Consider the following 21,487-nt stretch of genomic DNA (forward strand, 5'->3'; position numbering starts at 1 on the left):
CTTCCATTACTGCCTTCTTTAATGTTTAGTTGATTTTTGTAGTGTCATTTTTATTTCCTTCTCATTTTCTTTTGTGTGTAGTCCATAGATGTTTTCCTTTTGTTTCCCATGGGAACTGCATATAACATTCTAAAATTATAATGATCTATTTTAAATTAATTGATAGCAACTTAACTTCAGTTGAAACAAAAGCTGTACTCCCTTACAGCTCCACTCTCCCTTCCTTTATGTTATTGATATCACAAATTATATCTTTATATATTATGCACCCATTAACCTAGATTTATAATAATTTATATGCCTGTATCTTTGAAATTCTGTAGTAAATAAAAAATAGAAATATAAACTACAATTATAATAATGGTTTTCATATCTTTCCATGTATTTACTTTTACCAGAGAACTTTATATTTTTGTGTGGTCTCAAGTTTCTGTCTTGCATTTCATTTCTTGTCCTTTCTTTTCAACTTAAAAAACTTCCTTTAGATTTCTTATGGGGCAGGTCTAGTGGTAATGAATTCCTTTAGCTTTTCTTTATCTGGGAATGTCTTAATTTCTCCCTCATTTTTAAAAGATAGTTTTGCCAGATACAGAATTCTCAGTTGACATTTGTTTTTCCTTCAGCACTTTATTTTTTTTTAATTTTTTAAAGTAATCTCTACACCCAACATGGGGCTTGAACTAATGACCCCAAGATTAAGAGTTGCATGCTCTAGGGGCACCTGGGTGGCTCAGCTGGTTAAGCATCTGACTCTTGATTTCAGCTCAGGCCATGATCTCAGGGTTATGAAATTGAGCCCCATGTCAGGCTCTATACTCAGTGGGGAGTTTGCTTGAGATTATCTCCCTCTCTCTCTCTGTCTTTCTCTGCCACTCCCCCTTCTCTTGCTCCTTCTCTCTCAAGTAAATAAATAAATCTTAAAAAAAAAAAAGTTGCATGCTCTACTGACTAAGCCAGCCAGGCCCCCTCTTTCAACACTGTAAATATATCATCCCACTGCCTTCTGGCATGCAAGATTTCTGCTGACTTATGCTAATTACCAGGACATATTCTGAACATGAGGATCAGCCCAGAGTGAAAGCTTAAGGTCTTATCAGGTTTTTTTTTTCTGTGACTCCATCCTGCGTGGACCTGAGTGAGGAATGGGGGGTGGAGGAATGTTTTTTTTCCTACATATACATGACTATTTTTAAATGTCTTGATTTCCCAGAATCTCACCTCCAGTTTGTTCTTGAAGCTTTAGATGTTCTGTTGTATTCTTCTACTTATATCTCTTGCCACAGACATCAGCAGATCTGCATTCCCCCTGCAGCTTTCACATGCCCCAGTGTCTCCCATTGCCTTCTCTGGCCTTTCCCAAGCTGTGATCCAAGTCATGCTACCTTTGCTCATCAAACTCCAAATCAGGCAAAACTGAAATCAGTCCTCTGAGCAGAACTGCAGACAGGTCATAAGATGGCAGATAAGTTTTACTCTTCTCCTTCCATCTCAAGGGAAACAGGAACTGGCTGCTTATTCCTGATCATACTGGTAAGAAGGTGGGTCAAGACAAGTAAAAATGCCATGAAATCCCTACTGATTTGAGAGTGGGTTTTTAGGGATTGAACACTTTTTTCTGTTGCTGCAGATCTTTGACTTATTTCCAGAGCTCCTAGAAAGTTATTTTAGTCAGTATCTAGTTTTTGTTTTGTTTTAATGTTCCTGTGGGGAAATGAGGGCCTGGAGTTTCCTAATCTACCATCTTTCTGACATTATTTCCTTGTATTAATTTTAATAAACCTTTTAGTTTAGAATAGTTTTAGATTTACCCCCAAAGAATAGCAAAGAGAATTTCCATATGCCAGTTTTGGTTCTCTGACATTACAGAGGTTTGTTTGGATCTGGATACTAAAGGAAGTGATGTGGAAAGATTGGAGGAATAGTTAGAGAAAGGGAAGGAAGCACAAAATGCTACAGCAATAAACAAACCCAAATTCTCAGTAGCTTTAAATAATAAAGGTTTATTTAGGTCAGCAGGAGCACTCTGTCCAACACTAATGAGAACTCATGGTCCCAGATGACAGGGAAGCCATGATCTCAAATGTTGTTGGTCACACACAGGGAGAAGGGTAATAAGGCTTTTCATCATAAAGCTTATTTTGGCCATTTCACTGGCCAAGGAAAATCTTGTGGCCATGCTTAACTTCTGTGGAAGAAGAAAGTTCAATTCTACCATGTCAAAAGAGTCAGAAATATTAGAGTTGGAGTTATTGGTAATGACAGGGTCTAGGGTATATGCTTGGGAGTAAAAAGAAAAGGTAAGGTGGAGGAAAATGACAATTGAGAGAGAGCCAAGGAAATGAGAGTTTAGAGTGTGGAACAGATTATGTGCATATTGAAATCATTAAGAATGAAGACAAAGGGAATGTTGAATAAAATTACAGAAAACCAGGAGCTAAAATTAATTAGAAATAAGGTGAAGTAAACTAAAAGGTCAGCAGACAGCTGTAACCATGAGGGCTAGAAGAGACAATATGATTTTCAAAGCTGAGGTATTTCAGGGAGAGGAGAGAGAGAATGGTCTGAGACAATGATGAGTGACAGAGAAGATATTTAGGCCACCTCCAGACCCAGGGGTTAAAGCACTCTGGGAGAGAAAATAGTGATCCTGGGCGCCTGCGTGGCTCAGTTGGTTAAGCGACTGCCTTCGGCTCAGGTCATGATCCTGGAGTCCTGGGATCGAGTCCCGCATAGGGCTCCCTGCCCAGCGGGGAGTCTGCTTCTCCCTCTGACCCTCTTCCCTCTCATGTGCTCTCTGTCTCTCTCATTCTCTCTGTCTCAAATAAATAAATAAAATCTTAAAAAAAAAAAAAAAAGAAAATAGTGATCCTGTAAGAGGGCTCTAGGAGAAGCATGGTGCTCAGGGAAAACCCAGGTATCCTCAGGGCAAGAAAGTGAAAATATGTCCAGAGGAGAGGTTTAAAGTATAACAGATTTTGCTGAATGAGTTACAGAGGGCACAGTGCCAGGATTTCATATGTTGGGGAGGCATGGGAAAAGGGGCAAGAAAGGGTGTGCTGAGCTATGTGGGGATTCAAGTCCAGGAGCTGAGAGGTGACCTAGGAGTCTGGGACCACTGATGGAAACAGACATAAACATAGATAAAGGTCATTATGAGATTAGCCTGGTGAGGAATATAGAGGGACAGATGCCGTGGTTCCCTCTTTCCTTCTGTAGATGGAGGCAGGGGCTGGGCCATCTCTTGACACCTGTGGACAGGAGTAGCAAGGTCCTAATTTAAGCAATCATGGAAAACTCTCTCTCTGCCCACAGATGGGTCAGGTGCACCTGGCTGGGTGAGTACAGAGGAGGCTGTATTGAATGTAAATACCACTGCTCCTGACAGAAAAAGCCTCCAAAGATACACTCAACAAGACATATGTCATAACTTTTACATACAGTTCCAAAAAACTGCTGCTGAAATTTTCACATCACCTACGGTAGCTGAAGTTCTCTGACTGCTGCATTCTTCTCAGTGGAGCAGGGAGAAAGTGTATCCACTGGAAGAGAAGAGAGAGGGTAAAAAACTGTTGAAACTGAGTCTCTCTGACTCATGAACATTATTTGCCTCTCCATTTATTTCACATTTCTTTCCCAGTAAGTTTTAAAAGTTTTCTCTATAAAAGCCCTGCAGACTTTTCTCACGCTTATGCTGAAGTAATTTATTTTTGTTACTACCATCAGTGTATCTTTTTTAAAAATGGCCTTTTCTATTTATTGTTGGTTTATAGAAGTGATTTGATTTTTGTATATTGATTTATATTCTAGTCACCTTGTTAAATTCTCATTATTCTAATAATTTTTCTGTGAGTTCCTTTTTCTATATAGATAATTATATTACCTGGAAATAATGACAGTTTTGCTCCTTCTGTTCCATTCTTTATATCTTCTATTTCCTTTTTTTAAAGAACTTAATTTTTGCTGGCTAGACCTCCACACAAGGCAGTATGGAGGCAGTGATCCACTGACTTTTAACTTTAATGATATTTTTCATTTCTGTAAGTTCTAGCTGTTCACCTTATAATCATTTTATAATGGTAGTTTTGCATTCTTATTCTTTCCTTATTTTTATTTTCATCTTTTATTGAGTTTAATTCCTCCTTGTAGAGCCATTGTGTACTGTGTATCAGAAAAGTGAAAAATACCTTATGTCTTCGGGAACCTAAATCTAACATTTATTGTATTCATTTATTGCGCTCCTTTATGGTGGCTTGTTTCCTTGTAATTTGGTCATTCTTTTAGTAGGAGCTTCTATTTAGGTGAACTTAACCTATGGGGATCCTGGTGGCCTAAACTGGGGGTGGCTTACTCCCAAGATATTTAAGAAATCTAACTTAATTCAAGATCCTTCATTTTGCCATGGACTTAACATTTACTCTGCTGACCGTAACTGCTGTTATTTGTATTTGCTGGGCAACCTTAACTTTCAAGTTCACTTATAATTCATCTTCTGGTTTTAAAGCACTGTTTTATTTATTTACTTTCTAAATGAAACATCTTGTTTTAAGATAATTGTAGATTCAGATGCAGTTCTAAGAAATAATATAAATATCCGGTGTACCCTTTACTCAGTTTCCCCTAATGGTAACATCTCAAAACACTACAGTGCAATATCACAACCAAGATATTGACATTGATACAGTCAGATACAGAACATCTCCATCACCATAAGGGTCCCTATGTTGCCCTCTTATAGCTGCACCCCCTTCCCTTTCATTCTTATCCCCCCTTAATTCCTAGTGCTAATCTGTTCTCCATCCCTATGATTTTCTCATTTCAAGAATGTCATAAAAATGGAATCATACAGGGGCACCTGGGTGGCTTAGTTGGTTGGGCGACTGACTCTTGATTTGGGCTCAGGTCATGATCCCATGGTCATGAGATCAAGCCCCACATCAGGCTCCATGCTCAGCAAGGAGTCTGCTGGAGATTCTCCCCCTCCTCTCCCTCTACCCCCCAAATCTCTATATAAATAAATTCATCTTCTAAAAATGGAATCATATGGTATGCCATTTGGGGGACTGACTTTTTTCAGCATAATTCTCAGGAGATTCATCCAGATTGCTGTGTATATCAATAATCTATTCCTTTTTATTTTTTATTTTTATTTTATTTTATTTTTTTTAATTTTATTTTTTTTTTAAGATTTTATTTATTTATTTGAGAGAGAGAGAGAGCACAAGAGGGGGGAGCGGGAGAGGGAGAAGCAGACTCCCTGCTGAGCAGGGAGCCCGATGTGGGACTCAATCCCGGGACTCCAGGATCATGACCTGAGCCGAAGGTAGTTGCTTAACCAACTGAGCCACCCAGGCGCCCAATAATCTATTCCTTTTTATTGGTGTATAGTATTTCATGGTGTGGACGTACCACCACTTGTTGAACCATTCACCTGTTGAGGAGCATCTGAACTATTTCCAGTTTGGGGCTATTACAAATAAAGCTGCTATAAACATTCATGTACTGGTGTTTGTGTGGATATAATTTTCATTTCTCTGGGACAAATGCCCAAGAGTATAGTTGTTGGGTCACATGGAAATTGCATGTTTAGTTGTTGTTGTTTAAGAACCTACCAAACTCTTTTCCAGAGTGGCTGTACCATTTTATATTTATATTCCCACCAGCAATGTGTGAGACACCCAGTTTCTCTTCATCTTCCCCAGAATTTGGGGTTGCCACTATTTCTTATTTTAGCCATTCTGACAGGTGTGTCACAATAACTCATTGTGGTTTTAATTTGCATTTCGCTAGTGGATAATGATGCTGAGTATCTTTTCATGTGCTGATTTGGCATCTCTGTATCTTCTCCAGTGAGATGTCTCATCATATCTTTTGACCATTCTCTAACTGGATTGCTTGGTTTTGGACTGCTGTGTTTTGAGTTATTTATATATTCTAAATTCTAGTCCTTTGTCAGATATGTGGTTTGCAAACATTTTCTCCCAGTCTGTAGCTTGACTTTTCATCCTCATAATAGGGTCTTTTGCAGAGCAAAAGTTTTTAATCATGATGAAATCTAGCTTATTGTTTTTCCTCTTATGGAAAGTACTTTTGGTGCCAAGTCTCAGAATGCTTTGCCTAATCCTAGATCCAGCAAGTTTTTCTCATATTAATTTTTCAAAAAGTTTCATAATTTAACATTTTACATTTAAGTTCATGATCCATGTTGATTACTTTTTTTTTTTTTTAATATAAGATGTGAGACTTAGTTACTTTGGTTCCTTGAAATTGAAGTATTGTTCCCAGACTTTCTTTCAGGCCTAGTAATGCATCAAAAATAATCTGGAAAGGGGGAATTTATGCAAAATCTAGCTTTATTATAGAAGAAGGTTACTTGAATGTCCCTTTAGAGTATCCAATTCACCGAAATCTGTATTTATTTTAATTCCTAAAATAAGTAAGTTAAGTTCTATTAACTGCCTAGTGTTCAGACTAACAATGTTACTTCTGCTCATCTGCACATTGTATATGGCCCGCCAGCTCCCGAGAAAGGGGAAGACCTTCATGTCTGGTGGGGGAGGAAGGTTGCGAAAACTCCCTTGTTTGTGTGATACCAGATCGGAAACTCCTTTTGCACTTTATGTTACTGATTACATGGATGTACCCCATTCTTTAATATAGAGGATTATATTACATATGCATTACAACCTTTTAATTAAGCTGATTTTCATAAGATACAACAATAGTGACTTCTAAAGATTTCTACCAAAACAAAAATTCCTTTGGACTAAAGGTAATACTAATACTGCAAGCATAAATGGACAGCAAGATGGTGGCAGAATTGACACCTTTGCTCCTGGCCTGAGCTCTAAATAGCCCCATTGTGAGTAAAAGTAGTGATAATCCAATCTAATTGAACAAGGGCCTGGCCAAACATCTTCAAGACAACTCACGGAAATGTAGGTTTACATTTACTTCTATTAAAAATGAGCCCTGTCCTAAGCATATCTTGTTCCTTAGGAAATTAGCCAATTATAGCTGTGAACATGGGTTTGAGGTAAGGGAACATTCAGCTGCCAGGAGCAGAAAATCCAAACACAGTGGCTGAAGACAGAAGATTATTTTCCTCTTGTAACAAGAAGTCTAGAGGCAGGCAGTCATGGGCCATTGTCAACTGCTTAAGGCAGTTATCAAGAACTTGGTTTCCTTCTGTCTTCCACCTCTACCTTTCTTACTTACTAAGTAGCTTTGTCTCAAGATTTCAGGACTGCTGTTGCATCTCAGACAGGGTCTCCTTTACTAAACCTCTCAGCTGCATTGCTAAGAAGAGGGAGCATATGGTGGTGAGGGAGATACAATTCCAAGTTTTGAGCAGCTTTTCTTTCCCCCATGAAATTTTCTTAATTGTTTCCCATTTTTTACCTTCCTTCTCATAGGAATGAAAAACCAGAGTCTCTGAGGATGTATGCTCCAGTCTATACATGAGAAACTCTGGATTGCCTTCATTTTGTCATTTAAAAAAACCCAGCCATGCCCTGCTGTGGAAATCACTAGCCACTGGCTGTCATCTTATCAATTTGTCATTGTTAATGAGATAGCATTAGTTTTATAATTCTTAATTTACCATAAAAACTGTATGTCTACTCTCCTATCAGCAAAAACATATCAACAATGGGAAAAATGTTAACATGGATGTAGGTTCCTTTAGGAATATATGTGGTTGACTTCCGACCTCTGAGTTTCTTTGAGACTGTGATTTGTAGGCACTTCTCCTCCTAGAGAAGAGAGAAAACTACAAATGTCATTTCTGGCAGGATACCCTGAATTCTGTGTTGTGTATGTGTGTGTCTATAAATGTAAAATATAAATAGCTACATGCATATGCATATATGTGGTTGATATTACAGCCCACATTTTTAACTGTGCAAGAAATAGAACATTCTTTAATTTCTTGAGCAATTTAATTCCTGTTTGGCGACTAAGCTATTAAGACATGTTAACTTGGTTCTTTATGAGCTTGTGCCTCTACCGTAATAGCCTGAGTTGTGTGCATGGTTTCAGAATCCTATACAGTGGCAAGGCCTGGGGAGTTAGAGGAAATCCCTTCCTTTGCCATCTGTCCACACAAGTTGCCATGGAGAATGTCCGCCTTTCTGTTACCAGTTACTTAAGGTCCAGGTGCTGTCAATCTCTCAGTCATGTTTAGGACACTGGAGTCTTCTCAAGGATGCCCACCTTCCTTGATGCCCCCTCAGCCTCCTTTTCTAAGATTTTGCCACACCCCTGCAGTTTTCTTTTCTGTTCACCTCTCTCCTAAACTCAGGTAAATCTTTTTCTCGCCTGGAGATGGAAAAATTCTGTTATCTATGGTTTCATGGAGCATTTTGTCTATGCTTCAAATCCTCTCACCTGCTCTGAGTTTAGACTTTTAGAAAGGAGAAGTGAAAAAAAGACATATAGGTTATTTCTGATGGTTTATTTTTTAAAAAAGATTTGTTTATTTATTTTGGAGGGGGCGAGGCAGGGGCAGAGGGAGAGAGAAACTCAAGCAGACTCCCCACTGAGCTTGGAGCCCAACTCAGGGCTCGATCTTATGACCCTGAGATCACGGGCTGAGCTGAAACCAAGAGTCGGTGCTCATCTGACTGTACCACTTGGGCGTCCCTTGTGCTTTTGATCTTGATACAACCCTCTCATCAATTAACCAACTCTCAATGAGCCAAGTATCTGATTGAAAATGGTAGAAAGGAAAAGGAGTAAAGTGGAGAGGGAATAAAGGTTACTATGTGAAAACATAATTTCCTGTGTGTATAAAATATTTTAACCAAAGTTAATATGTACTGTAACAGAAAAAATTTTTTTAATTATGGACTATGTTTCTGTTAATACATTCTACTCAATAGCTTTTGCCTCTCGCTTTGTATTTGGAAATAGGGAAAATAAAATATACTAAAGAAGTATAAATTCATTTCTTCCCCCAAAAATGTCTTAATTGAATTGAGATTTAGGTTATACAAGTGTAAGGATACATACAAAAATAAATAGGAAATTACAACAATTCAACATATACAGAATTACACACGGATGTGATCCAAACAGCATATGGTAATGTTGAGCAAAAAGACTCATAATAATTAACATTTGTACATTGCTTTCCATTTTACTTGCATGTATAATTTAATTTGATTCTTGCAATAGCCCTGAAAAGTATGTTGTGATTATTATTTCCATTTTACAGATGAGGGAAAAAATGCCACATGAAGATTAAGTAATTTCTCCAAATTCACACAATTAGTCAGTAGGAACTGAAGAAGGGGGAGTACTCTGTGAAAAATGTGCCCAAATTATGGACTTCAAAAGAAAGTGAAAGATAAGATATATGAGTGCATTATATAGAGATACATTTTGTATAATTGAATGTTTTGTAAAGCTCTATACTGGTAAATTGAATTGTTGTAACACAGTGGTTCTAAATCCAATTTAATCAGAATTTCTGGGGATGAGTTCCAGGGATTGGTGTTTTGATACAGGTGGTCCCAATCAGCAGCCAGGGTTGAGAACCCCTGGGTTTTGTTGCTGTTGTTGTTTCGTGAGAATAGAAGGACTATATTAAGTGGCAGAGGGAGAGAGAGATAACCCTATCAGAGAAAAGAGGAGATAGAGAGTAAAGACATTGGACCTTTATAGCTAAGAGGGGGAGCGAACTTAAAACATGTTTTGTATAACTATGGAAAGTCATAAAATATCACTACTTCAGGGTATAGTGAAAGATCAATAATTTTACTTACTATTAATAATTCCAGGTATAACTGAACTTAAACTCACTCAAAAGTTTTTAATACTTTATTTTTTTCCATCCTTAGGAGTCTTTGTTGCCCAAAAAGCATAAAGTTCTATAGCAGTTTTCCCAATTCTTGAGATGGCTAGAACAATAAGCTATTTACTTCCCTAAAAATTTGTGAAGTAAAACCAAATAAAAGTTGTTCTGACAGTTTTCTCACCAAAATACAGAATGGACTTTGATCATTGTCAATGCTAGTATCACTAAATTAATCTCCCAGGCAGGTGTACAGAATTAAACCTGCATCAACATTGTATAAAATATTACATTTCCCTGTATTCTTACCACACTTAGTGTTACTGGATTTTTAAATTTTTACCAATTTGATGAAGTGAGCAAAGGAGATATGGGGACAAAGAAATATCTATAAGAATAAAAAGTAAACTTTCCATGGGTAAGAGGATAGATAAAAGAACTCTGGATGAAATAGTTGAGAGAATCCCATACAGCAATTAACATCTATTAATCATACCTATCAGTGTCAATAAATCAAAATTTCAGACATAATACTAAGCCACAAATCAAGTTGCAAAAGGATATACACAGCATGATGCCATTTCTGTGAAGTTTTAAAACACACTAAACACTATGTATTTATGAAGCAATACATATATAATAAAAATACAAAATCATGCAGAAGGAAATACACAGCAACTTCTGTGGTGTCCTAAAGTAGGGAGTAGGGAGGAAATGTATGAGATTGGGACTGTAGCTGTTTTTGAAACATCTTATTTCCTATCATCATTACAAAAAGCATGCACACAAAGCAGACATAGAAACATTAATATATTTAAATCTAGATGATTGACATATATATACATATATATATATCTGCTACACTATTTTCTATATTATCTATATACTTCTATATATTGAAAAATATTTCAGATTTTTTTAAGTGTTAAGAAAGTGACAAATAGTGATACCTGGGTGGCTCAGTTGGTTAAGCGTCTGCCTTTGGCCCAGGTCATGATCTCAGGGTCTTGGAGTGGAGTCCCACATCAGACTCCTAGCTCCTTGCTCAGCGGGGAACCTGCTTCTCCCTCTGCCTACCACTCTGCCTGCTTGTGCTCTCTCTCTCTCTCTCTCTGACAAATAAATAAGATCTAAAATTAAAAAAATAATAAGAAAGTGACAAGCATATTTTGACAGAAAGGATGAACAAAGGTATTTTTGTTAATGAGAGTAGCTTTAGAAAAACTGTAGAAATGTGACTAAATAGGACAAGCCCTTCTCTAATTCAGCCCTGATTGCCCTGCCAGATTAATTTAAAAAAAATAAAATTCCAATCATTCAATAGTTAGAAGAAACAAATTAGTTGTAAACATAACAACCTGAATTAATCTGACAAACATAGTTCTAAATTTTAAAAAGAAAGAATGGTAAAATACAGAATGAGATCTATTTATCACAATACCACTTACTAAAATTAAAAGTACAAGCAAAGGGAAGCTTTGCTTCCAGCCATGTTGGAGTAACTGATATTAGACTCCCATCTCATTATATAACAGCTAAAAACATTGCATAAAAGGTAGCACAGAGCTATGATCCCTGAGAGAAGAGAAACATAAACGTAAGGCTTATAATCACAAGAAGTTTCTGCTTAGATACACACTCCAGACCAAGAGATGGAAAGAAGGAACCCAAACAAAGCATGGAAGCTCTCTGAATTGAGGAGATAGAGGTCAGAGTTCAGGGATTCTGAGGTAGTTGCAATTGACAAGTACAAGAAAAGAGACAGCTATACAGAGAAAAATGATTAGGGGTCCCCATGAGTCTACAGGGAGTGAAACCCTACAAGGCCAGGTAAATAATTGCCAGGAAACTCTAAATTCAACAATTCCTGGAGCTCACAGAGGGATGGGAGACACTGGAGTTCCAATAATCCAGAGTGGAGGATTCTCAAATACCCAAGGCATTCAGTAGAGACCACAGAAGTAGTGGGGGAACTTAACTAGCCCTAGAATAAATCTTATTCTAGACCTGCTATAACAAAACTTAAAAACAGTCCTTGAAAGGATCAAGCTGATTTGCAAACAGTTTAACTGCCTGACAAAACAAAGCCCAATACTATTGATAAGAAGACAACAAAATCCACACAAAAAATACCCCAATAACACAGTGGTCAGCATCCAATAAAAAATTACCAGAAGTTGAAGAAATAGTAAATGAGACCCACAGATCCACAACCTAGAAAGCAAAATCAATCAATGGAAACAGAACCAGAAATGACAACAGCTATTATAAATATGCTCAGGGTTTAAAATGAACCATGAACATGGGCGCCTGGGTGGCTCAGTTGGTTGGTTAAGCGACTGCCTTCGGCTCAGGTCATGATCCTGGAGTCCCTGAATCGAGTTCCGCATCGGGCTCCCTGCTCGGCAGGGAGCCTGCTTCTGCCTCTGACCCTCCCCCCTCTCATGTGCTCTCTGTCTCAAATAAATAAATAAAATCTTTAAAAAAATTAAAAAATTAAAAAATTAAATAAAATGAACCATGAACATAAGGTATAGAAAAGTGGAAGATATTAAAAAAAAAAAAAAAGAACCAAAGGAAACTCTAAAGCTGAAAAGCATAACATGTGGAAACAGGTGGAAAAAACATCACTAGATGTGCTTGACAGCAGATTAGACACTGCAGAAGAAGAGATGAACGAACTTGAAGAAATAGGAGCTACCACAAATAAAGTACAGACAGGAAAAAAAAAAAAGAGTGAATAAAATTAACAGTTCGGAGACCTGTGGGGCAATAACAAGTTATCTAAATGCATAACTGGATCCCAGAAGGAGAGAAAGAGAAAAAAATATTTGAAGATAAAAAGGCTGAACATTTTCTAAATTTGATGAAATTATAAACTCATAGTTCCAAGAAACTCGGTAAACCCCAAGCAAGAATATACTCGAAAGCCTACCCTATGGTTTGTGGTGTTAGCACCTATCATTGCTTACCACCTGACCTGATTTATTAACTGAATGTTCAGCTGGCATGCAATGTCATGCCCAACCTCACTAGTGGGACAGAGATGGACCCCAGAGACCTTGCCAGTTGCATGGTCTGAGGGCCAACATTGGGAACTGGTAACAGAATTCACAGTAAGGAGATCAGAAATTTTAAAAACTAGGACCAAGTTGAGGACAAGAGGATCCAGAAAATAAAGTAATAGGCCCAGGAGGATTACATCATTGGGAAGCACAGCTAAATTTCCCGAATCAGATGAATTTGTTAGTTTTTAATCAGGCTGGGCTCTTGTGTGGCAGTTTATGGTCATAAGCATCAAAGAGTTCTTCCTGACTTCTAACAGAAGCAGGGTTGAACAATATTCTTTGTGGCTCAAGGTTTTGTGTAAATTCCCTTGCTTCAAACAAGACAACAATGCTCTCCTCTCTTTATCCACTGAAATGGCAAATTCCTGGTCTATGGTCTATGATTTACTCATCAAATTTCAAAGAACAGAGAAACCAATCAACAAATCACTTCTAAATAGAAAAGTCTCCCTGTGGGTATCTTATGCCTGGGAGTTCTTAGACAGAAAGGAATGTTTTTTGTATCTAGGACAGACTAAGGCATTTTATATTTAAGAGGGAGGATTAGAACTTGTGCAAAGGGGTGATGAGTAGCTAATCTTTAGACAGTCACAAAGAATATGGTAAGATGTTAAAGTTCACCTGGTATCTAGACTAGAATCTAAGAATTAGAGGCTCATTTTTTTTATATATAGAACATTTTGCTGATTTCAAAAGAATCTATTTCTTTATAGAACATATGAGATAAACACAAAAACAAAATAAAATTTGATTTGAAGATCTATTTTGGGAAAAACATATAATAATATTAAGATTATAGTGTAGAAGTGTTTTGCAAAATAATTCTCTTCGTCATGAAATTTTTCCCCATTCACTCAGTAAGTATCCATTTATTTTCCCCACAAAATTAGCACCATGCTCTTTATATTCTTTTTTTAGCCGCTATTTTTTCACTTAACAATGTATCATAAACACTTTCCCATGTCATTCAATTTTTCATCCATTGGCTCAAAAAAATCAATAAATACTGTAAGATAATTTTGCTTCATTCTTTACTATAGTTATGTCTCTTTTTTCTTATGATGCTGGTTAATTATAATGGCAAGCATCTCTGTCTTGTTCATGGCCTTAATGAGCATGCCCCAATGTTTCACGTATAAGTATAGTGCTGGCTGCCAGTTTGAGACCAACAATCTTTATCACTGTAGTTGTCTTTCTATTTCTAGGTTACCAGAAGTTTGTTTGTTTATTATTTTTGAATCATGAGTGGGTGTTAAATTCTGTCAAATTCCTCTTTGGGATACCTGGGTGGCTCAGTCAATTAAGCATCTGCCTTTGGCCCAGGTCATGATCCCAGGGTCTTGGGATTGAGTCCCACATTGGGCTCCTTGCTTAGCGAGGAGCCTGCTTCTCTCTCTCTGCCTGCCACTCCGCCTTCTTGTGCTCTCTCTCTCTCTCTGACAAATAAATAAATAAATAAAATCTTAAAAAAAAATTCCTCTTTGGCACCAGTTAAGAGGTAGATTGTGGGTGGGGAATTGGGAATACCAGTTGAGGAACTATTTCATTGGCCCATATCAGAGGAATGAGGACTAAAGCAACAGATGTGGAAAAGGAAAGAGAGGTCTTTTATCAACACAGCAAAGGGAGTTAAGAAAAGGAAAAAGCAGAGATATCTGTGAGATTTTGAGCTGGTTTCCTGGGAGGCCAACTCCAGGAGAAGCAGAGGAGGAGGAGTACGTGACAGAGGAAAGATAATGTGTTTTGTTTGAATGGTGAGATACCTGAGACATTCATATGGAGGTGCCCAGTTGGCAGATGAAAATCTGAGTCTTTAAGAACAAGAAAGAAGAAAACCTAGATTCATAACTTACCTGCAGAGTTACATCAAGGTCACAAGAGCACGTGAACAGGCCAAGGGGAGAGCACACGGTGAGAAACACTAAATTTGAGGAACGGGGGCTTTTGAGAAGCTTTGGTGACTCCTTGGTGGTTACTGTGTTCATTTACTAAAAGCTTAAATGCTGCCTAACAGAAACCGGGAAGAGAAAAAAAAATAGCTTGGTTGGGGTTTGGGAAGTATCTAAAACAGAAAACAAATTTTTCTTTTAAATAAGACAGAACGGTAATGATCTACATAAAATAGGAAGAGGAAAGAATGCATTGAGAGTTCACATTGGATGACTCTGATCTTTTCCATGAAGTAGGCAATGAGGTTTTCTGCTGAAAGGAGGGGCATGAGGGTAAGTGCAAAGTGAGGTATGAGCAAAGTGAGCATAAGAAAAACTGTGGTGGGGGGTTTGTAGGGGATTGACTGAAAATGAAATAAAAGATGACAGATTCTGGAAGCTCAACAGTGCATAGCAACAGCGTTGGAGGTTCAATCAGTTTTCACCCCTTAACTTTTTCCAGCAGGGCTCAGCAATTTGGAAATCAGAGGGAGGAAGAAGGATGAAGAGTGATGGGAAGCCATGGAATGTAGAAATGGGTTAAGTAGGGAACTGAAGGACTACGTTGCTCGAATTCAGTGGGGGTAGAGAAACAAGGATAGGGTCTCAGTAGGAAACAGTCGATTAACCAAACACACTTTTCCAAAGTGTGTTTTATGGAACACTAGAGTTGTGAAACATGCTTCCTTCAAAAAAATAATAATAAACTTTTGTCAAATTATTGTGGAAAACCTTAGAGCTTCACAAGGGAGGTTAACATTTAAAAGGCCTACTAAGTCCAGAAAAAAAAACCCCACCTGTTTTGTAACCCAGAACTTCCTAAGCTGATTTGACCTTGAAGTACTTTTTTGTGTAACTCGTATCAACAGCACTTATAAGTATTTATATCAGTGAGGATAAGCTAGGTTATGCTGTTGTAACAAGTCAATCTCAAAATCCAGTAGCCGAACACAGCCAATGTGGGTCCAAATAGCCACTCAGGAACTCAAGTTAATGGAGGTTCCAACATCTCAAACATGTGACTCCAAGATTTGCCATGGCTAGAGAAGAAAGCACACAGAGAAGTGCTTACTCTTCATGCTCTGACCTAAAACAGTACACATCACTTCTGCTGACTACTCATGGGCCGTAATGGGTCATATGGGCCCACCTAAGTTTAAGGGACTGGGAAATACAAGAGGGAGGGAGAGGAAGAAGAAGCTGCCCCTCAGCAGCATTATTTATTGAAATACTGTTCTGTTTTTGGCATTTTGCTAAGTGCTTGTATGACATGCATCATGTTATATAATTCCCACAACAACATTATCAATAAGGTAGTTTATTATCCCTATTTTCCAAATCGGAAAATTGAGACCTAAAAAGGTTAGCTGAATTGTCCAAGGTCACAGAGAAGTAAGTAAAGGAGGCTAGATTCAGACCATCCCCTCTAGGATGGTAAAGCCCATACTGATCACCACTGTGTTCATGTCTCCCATGCTTCTATGCTGTGTTTTTGATGGCCAGGCCCTTTTACTCACAGCTTCTTATTTCATCCTCAGCAACCCTGCCAAGATAGCCACCTGTGCCTTCATTTCTAATGAAGAAAAGAAGAAATTTGAACCCAGTTCTCTTTGACTCTCAAAGCCCCTGTTAGTGCACTTTCTCAGACCTCTTTTTCTACCATTTTGGTCATTGCATGCAGATTATTTGGTCTTCCCCTGGTTAGATTTGGTTTACACACAATATTCTGGACAGACTTAAGATGTCCCTTTGTTTCATTGGCACTGGAATGATGGTTACAGCTTTATCTAGATCTTCCTAATGGTGATCTCTGGATTTGTTGACTGCAAAATCTCCTTCATACTGGAAGACTTGAAGTCTTTTATACCTAGAAATACCTAGAAATACCTACCCCCCCTAATTTATACATTATACATTATTCTGTACATGTTTCTTTTTTCTCTGGGAGTATCATGAGGTTTTCCTAGTATTTTTCCTTTATAAGCTTGGTATTCACTAATCAGGAAATCTTGTGTCTACTGCAAATTGGAAGATTTAAACATATACAGTTAAGACTCAAAAGCAACTGTCTTTGAGAAAGAAAATCTCAGGAGTAATAGGTTCCCAGCTGTGTGGTTCCTCTGGGTCCAAATTAAAGAGTCCATGGAAGCATCCTCCAGAGTTCCCCAGGCACAGTGGGCTCAGCAAAGAGTTTGAAGACCCATCTGGTTGATGTCGCAAGTGGCTAGTGAGCCCAGCTGCTGGCTTTCAGGTAACTTAAAAGATTGAATAGTCTTGGGCAGAAAGCCTCAATGACCCCGTGGAACTGGGAGCAGCAATAGTGGAAGGTGAGTCTTGCCTCTCTAAGAGGTCAGTGAACAGCAAACAGGAAATCCATACTGGACAATCAGCTCACAAGACAAATGATGCCAGCAATGTAAATGTCGGGATTATACCAAAACCTATGTATCAGTGGCTTAAATTATATAGGATTTTGTGTGCTTGTTTGTCTTGTTTCCCACATAAAAGTAGTCTAAAGGTCAGCAATCCATGGCTAAAATGCTGGTTCTGTGATGTCACCAGTGACACTGACTGTTTCTAGCTTTATGCTCCCCACTCATGGCAACCATCCATTGCTACAGAATGGCTGTTACAGCTGCAATCCGTGTTCCTGGCTGCAAGAAGGAAGAGCAGAGGGCAGACACAGTGACTTCTGCTTAAATCTCATTAACCACTCCTATCCACAAGGGAGACTGGGAAATGCAATTTTTCAGCTGGGTACCATGTTGCTTTCCAAAAATTCAGATACTGAGGAAGAAAGGGGAAATGAATGTTAGGTCCTTTATTATTGTCACTGCCCCACAAAGAATCCAATAAACTGTGCACATTATGGAAAAGTCTTGGAGGCCAGTCAGTCTAGACTGCATGAATACTTAGTTTTACTGTGATGATTGTGCTCTGAGAGGCAGTCCCGACCCCCCCTCACACACACTGCTACCATAGCAGACATTATCACTGTCCCTGACAATCCTGGCCAGTTGGCAGAAGTCCCTAGACTAAGGCTGGACCAATGCTGCAAGATGTTCTGCCACCACTTTCTGCCTGGGTCCACTCTTTGCCTCTTGCAGAGCCAGTTAGCTTAATCCTAAAACCAGCAAGTGGTTGTCTTCAAATCTGAGAGCATTATGCTCACTGATATCCAAGAGGAACACTGAGGACATTTCTCTTCTATCTGTTGTACCCTTCATTAGGGACATCCTGACCACTGAAGAACAATGATTAGATCCCTCCCACTCTCAGCACCTCCAATGGCGGACCATTCATCAAGGATTTTGTATCCAATGCCCAAAATTTGTTACTGGAGATGAATGCCATCATGGATACAGTTGATGCTGAAAATCAGGTGGAACTGGAGGAAAAAAACACAACTTATTAATCAAGTGTTGAAACTTCAACACACACTTGAAGATCTGTCGGCAAGAGTAGATGCAGTTAAGGAAGAAAATCTGAAGCTAAAATCAGAAAACCGAGTTCCTGGACAATACATAGAAAACCTCATGTCAGCTTCTAGTGTTTTTCAAACAACTGACACAAAAAGCCAAAGAAAGTAAGGGATTGATATCCCTTCTGTTTTATGGGATTGCTGCTGATCTTTTTTTTCTTTAAAACTTGGATAGATTCAAAAACTTACAGTACTTTTGTTTGTAGCTTAATTGAATATTTGTAAAGATAATGTCAGATCTAGGCAAAATTAAGAGCATAATAGAAGATGTCCATAAGTTTGTGTGATATATGTTAGTCTATGTAAACATGCAAATGTCTTGTAGAGACTTTATAATTAGAAATGCATATATTGGGGCGCCTGGGTGGCTCAGTCAGTTAAGCGTCTGCCTTCGGCTCAGGTCATGATCAAAGGGTCCTGGGATTGAGCCCCACATCGGGCTCCTTGCTCAGCAGGGAGCCTGAGTCTCCCTCTGCCTGCTGCTCCCCCTGCTTGTGCTCTCTCTCTCTCTCTGACAAATAAACAAAATCTTAAAAAAAAAAAGAATGCGTATATTTATGAAACTTGAAAGTGAATGATTTATCAAATTTGCTTTGATTTATAGATTTAACACTTTCTTTTATTATAGGCACAGTAAGAGATACAAGAAAATAACCATCATGTTGTAAAAAGTGACCTATCATGTACTGAATATACAGCTGTATATACCCTGCCCACCATGCTGATGCCCCTTTTCCATTTGCTTCTTTCTTCTCATTTCCTTTCCCCTAAGGAAAAAATAAGTTTCACATTTGTAAAAGTAATTTTAATAATAATCATCTGTGAGAGTAACCTCAGCTAGAATTGTTGAAACTTAACCAAAATAAGATACTTTCACAGTTAGGGCTTGCCTTAGTATTAAGATAGGATTTTTGGTTTCTCTTTACTCAATTGAAAACAGAGGCTTTACATATGAAGACTTTTCTTTGCCACTGAATTGCCAAACTGGGACAGTTTGTTGACAAAAACTTCCTTTTGCACAAAATAACCCACTTGGTATCTAAAAAATGAGCTCTGGTTATATATTTGTAATAGGAAATTTTGAGAAAAATGGAAATAGGATAGGAAAAGTACTTGGCATACAGTAGTAACCAACTCCAAATGTTTTTATTCCAGATTTGCATGATCTCTGGCACAGACTAGATCTTTTAGGGAATATATATATGAGAGTAGATTAAATGTGACTAATCTTTTGTCAACCACATCTAGAAGAGAATAGTTACAAAGAGTTTAGTCTCAAGGTTTATTTGTAGTACCCAGCAGATCAACTTGTGCAAAATCCCTTTAGAGTGTATTAGTATCAAAATCATGAATAAAATGCATGCATACTAGCTGATACTTTCTCAGTATTTTCTGTCACCATTTCTCCCAGAATTTTCTGTTAACCTAACTACTTGGTTTGTAGTGTTTAATCACTCTTCGACAGTTTCCAAAAATTTAGTTTGTAGATTCCATTTGGTAAGAAATTTAGTGTCAGAAGTAATGTTAAAATGTTAAATAGGATAAGAGAGTCACTAATATCATTTTGGTTATTAGATTTGAGCTACTTTTATTCATGGAACAATCTTATGTTTGTATTGGTGTAAGATTTGATGAATGACTTTAGCTGTATGAATATAATAGCTATACTGCAAACATTTTGCACCCTTTTGTGACCTAATTTACAAACACTTAAAATTGTGTTGCAATTGTGCTTTACTATTTAATAAAAAGCTGTTTTGGAAAAAGAAAAAGAAAGCAAAAGAAAGAGAAAGAAAGAAAGGAAGGAAGGAAGGAAGGAAGGAAGAAAGAAAGAAAGAAAGAAAGAAAGAAAGAAAGAAAGAAAGAAAGAAAGAAAGAAAGAAAAAGAAGGGAAGGAAGGGATGGAAAGGAAGGGAAGGAAGGAAGGGAAGGAAGGGAAGAAAAAAAAATGATTAAGTACCACTGTGTACCAGGCACTGTGCTTGGTGTAGAGTTAACAAAGATGAAGGGCATTTCTCTTCTTGAGAATTCAGAGACTAGTGGGAACAAGCAAGTACACAAAGAAATTGCAATGGGATGGGGGAATGCTACAGTAGACGTGTGAAGGAAGCCCAGGAACACTGAGAAAGTCCCTGATAGCACACCACTTCTCTTAGTCCACTGGGGTTGCATTAAAGAAAACCACAGACTGGGTGGCTTGTAAACAACCAAAACTTATTTCTCAGCTTGGAAGGCTGAAAGTCCAAGATCAAGGTGCCAGCAGATTTGGTCTGGTGAGCACCTGCTTCCTGGTTCATAGATGGCTGTCTTCTCCCTGTGTCTCCCCATGGAAGAAAGTGCAAGGGATCTCTGGGTGTCTCTTTTATAAGGGCACTCTTTTATAAGGACTCCATCCTCATGATCCAGTCACCTCCCAAAGGCCTCACTTCCAAATATTATCACCTTGGGGATTAGGATTTCAAGATATGAATTTGGAGGACACTAACATTCAGATCACAGCAGTGATGGATTCCAAGCTTTAGAGCACATAAGAGCACCTGGGCAGCTTATAAAAGTGCAAGTTCCTATGTATTGTCACAGGGGTTCCAATATTATAGACTTGAAATCTAGATCTCCAGATTTGCCTAGCAATCTATTCTCTTTTTTCCCACAAAAAAAAAAAAAAAAAAAATCCTGATAATGCTGACACAGTAGTGGATCCCACTTTGAGAAATTCTGCTCTAAGGGGTAAGGTGGGATGAATATGCTAGAGAAAGAAGGCTCAGAAGCAATAATTTATGAATTAATAGGCAGGGCATTCTAGGTGAATGGGACGGCTTAGGTGCAAAAGCCTGGCAGGGTCTGGTTTGTCTAAGAAAAATAAGACACAGGGACTAGAACATGAGCCTGGAGAGCCTCAGGAGGTGCCAGAGGCCCAAAGATGTTGAAGCCAGATTCTATTTATAGCACTTCATACAACAAAGTTTAAACAGTTTTCCTTCTGTAAGACAAAGCTGCAAATTGGGGAGCCAGGATCCTGAGTTCTGGGTTTCCCAGTGGAGGACTGGCAAAAAGAATCACAGTGCACTTGAATTGGTCCTGACTCGCCACAAATCAGTCCCAGCTCCTCTGCCTGCCTTTTGTTCCCTCCCTCCCCTTTGCATCTGTTCTACCTGCCTACCACTCTCTGCCCTTACTCCTCTGAGAGTTGGTGTGTTCTATTGGGCATCTTTGGTTT

At 38.3% G+C, this 21,487-nt stretch overlaps 1 pseudogene; it reads left to right on the forward strand.

Moving 5' to 3' along the window:
- The first annotated feature begins 17,730 nt into the window (after positions 1–17,730).
- LOC118027269 lies at positions 17,731–18,426 on the forward strand (annotated as a pseudogene).
- The last annotated feature ends 3,061 nt before the right edge of the window (positions 18,427–21,487 follow it).

This window comes from Mirounga leonina, unplaced genomic scaffold (genome assembly GCF_011800145.1).
Source record: "Mirounga leonina isolate KUSES-001 unplaced genomic scaffold, KU_Mleo_1.0 Mir_366, whole genome shotgun sequence".
In the NCBI taxonomy this organism is placed as follows: Eukaryota; Metazoa; Chordata; class Mammalia; order Carnivora; family Phocidae; genus Mirounga; species Mirounga leonina.